The 2667-nt window shown below is 38.7% G+C and overlaps 1 pseudogene; it reads right to left on the reverse strand.

Annotated features, from left to right (window-relative positions):
- Positions 1–1412: 1412 nt before the first annotated feature.
- LOC115870981 lies at positions 1413–2174 on the reverse strand (annotated as a pseudogene).
- Between the last annotated feature and the right edge of the window lie 493 nt (positions 2175–2667).

The following is a 2667-nucleotide window of genomic DNA, read 5'->3' on the forward strand; positions in this document are numbered from 1 at the left end:
TTCAGCTATAGCTATAGAATTCTCAGAGAAAGATATTGAGAATCAAATGTTCTTTTTAAAAAATCACTGATAACTCAGAAAATCATTTTTAATACCAGGATCACTCACATGATGTTGTGAGATAGTTTATTTCACAGAGATATGAGAATATAGCATTTTGTAGATTTTAATTAAGGACTAAATTGATATAGGCTGCCCTGAAGCTTTATGTTGCCATTCATTTGTTTATATGTGTAACTACCTTTAACTTCCTCATATTTAAATTATGAATGTGATATTTCATAATCTAGTTTATTACAATTGCATTTTTAAACATGAAGGATTTGTTCTGGATACACTTTCATTTCACTATCTAACTCAACCCAAATTACATGTCTTTCATTTAGAAAGTATTAAGGTTGTAATTTCTATTTCTTGTTGTAGTTAAGTGACATGGAATTTGTTACAAATCATAATAACCCTATCCTATGTACAATAGAGCAAAGAGCCCATTTTTGCAGTACCTGTGTGGGTGAAAGTGTAGGGGTGGAGCCCAAACTATCAATCAGGTCACAGCCTCTTTGGGGGTGTGGCCTTACTTGGTTGCATGGGACTCTGCACTCACTGTCCTGTAATCTTCCCGCTTCCCCTTTACCTTCCTGCATCACTGGTCTGCAGCGACATGATTCTGAGGCGAGCTCTGCCTAATATTGGACACATGCACAAGAGTTGGACTGGGACACCTTCTTGATATAAAATTGCTTCTTGGTATAAAGTTCTTTCTTAAATCATGTATCACTTGAATTGTTTCTCTAGATAACAGAGCCCAACTCCTGGATGTTAGCACCACTGACCCTCAATCTTGTGTTTTCAAATTAAAATTCATAGATTTATAGAAAAGTGTTTACTGACTCTCAGTTTCATCATTTGTACAATGGGAACATAAGGCCAATTTTTTAAAGTATTTGTGAAATTGCCTAAGATAATATACTTGAAAGATCTTTGTGAGTTTTAAAATAATCTAGTATACAAATGTTGTCTAGTATTATTAATAATAAAAATAATGGCCAGGAATGATTATTTTTATTTATTTATTTTTCTATCATTTTTCATGGTTTATTTGGCTTTTTAGTGGGTGTAACAGATAGTTGCATTGTTTATAAGTAGATCTTTTACATTATATGGTAATTTATACTAGTTCGATAAATATTGTACACAAGAAAAGATCCATCAGGACAATTATGAACAAGAAATGCACTAATGGATTGACACATTGCAGCCCAGGATGTGATTTGGAAAAAAAAATTGCACGTGGGATGTTTGAGGGAAGGTGCCCAAAGTTACCTAACACACAGTGAGAACATTGGCAGTGATGTCTCTGAGGTGGCAGAACAAGGCTATGCTAACCGCTTTGGAACTACACATGATTAGTACTATTCACCATCAGGATGCAGCTGCAAGGCCACAGACAGTCCTATGACTGAGGAAGTAGAGCCTTTCGGTTTGATCACTGCATAAGCACTGTGGACCACCTGTTTGGGCACTTCTTTCCACTCTTCCTTGTGTCCATTGGTGCCTAAAGTAGAGTGCAAGTTTTTCAGGGAGACACCAGCAACATTCACTGCAGCCCAAAGTGGCACACTAGAATCTTCATTCACCTCAAGCATCCATCCATGGGTCCTTGGCAGTTTAAGGTAATGGAACCACCTAGAATCCAGATTGCAACCACTACCAATAATGCAATTCATGGAAAAGCCACCTATCTTCTGAGCCACGTAGATAAGGGTATCGACAGGATTAGAAACAACGAACAACTTGCGTTTGGGGTTATGCTTTGCGATATTAAGAGCGATGAATTTGAAGATGCCCACGTTGCACTGGACCAAATTAAGACTGTGTTCTCGCTCCTGCTGACATGCTCTGGTGGTGGTCGTAACCAACTTGGAGTTTGAAGTCACAGTACAGTTGAGCTGTCAGGAAAATCCTGCTGCATTGGACCTCCGGCACCTCTTCCTCCAACTTATCTCCCAGGACATAAACAAGGGCAAGTTCATCTGCCAAGGCCTTTTTACAGGTACCGATGGCACAGCTTGTGCCAACAGTACCAACTGCAACTACTGTGCTCTTATTCTGGGGGATCTGTTTTCCTTAAGAAGAGTCTGAATTGGCTGATCATTGAGAGCTGCCATGTTGCTTTTGGAAGAGGCAGGAACCAGACAGCTCTTTGGGCAGGAGGTGACGGCCCTTTGTGCAGTCAATGAAAATCTGACCCCAGCAGCAGCAATTCGGGGGCTTAAACATGATGTTAGAATTTATGTCATTTCAAATGTGAACTATTTACCATCACCTTTTAAAAAATCTGCTTTTAAAAGACATCAGTACGCATCCCCTGAAGATCTACTGTGCCCTCAGCATGCTGTGGTGCTTACTTGTCAACCCCAAGGCACAAAATCATTGTTTTCTTCTATGAACAAATAGCCGTTGAAGACAGCAATAACTGAAAGAGGAAGCGGAATCAATGAGTTATGTCCTACTTGGGAGAAAAGACTGACTTTCTTGTACTTGAGTACTATAAATTATCTATCAATGAATAGGCAATTGAAGTAATACTGATTTCTTTTTGAAAATCTAATGGGCTTTTGCCTCACTTAGTGCTTCTATCTCATACTTAAGTAGCATTTTGAAAGT

Source organism: Echinops telfairi, unplaced genomic scaffold (assembly GCF_000313985.2).
Source record: "Echinops telfairi isolate 266 unplaced genomic scaffold, ASM31398v2 ScPeMD7_3533;HRSCAF=4204_0, whole genome shotgun sequence".
NCBI lineage: Eukaryota > Metazoa > Chordata > Mammalia > Afrosoricida > Tenrecidae > Echinops > Echinops telfairi.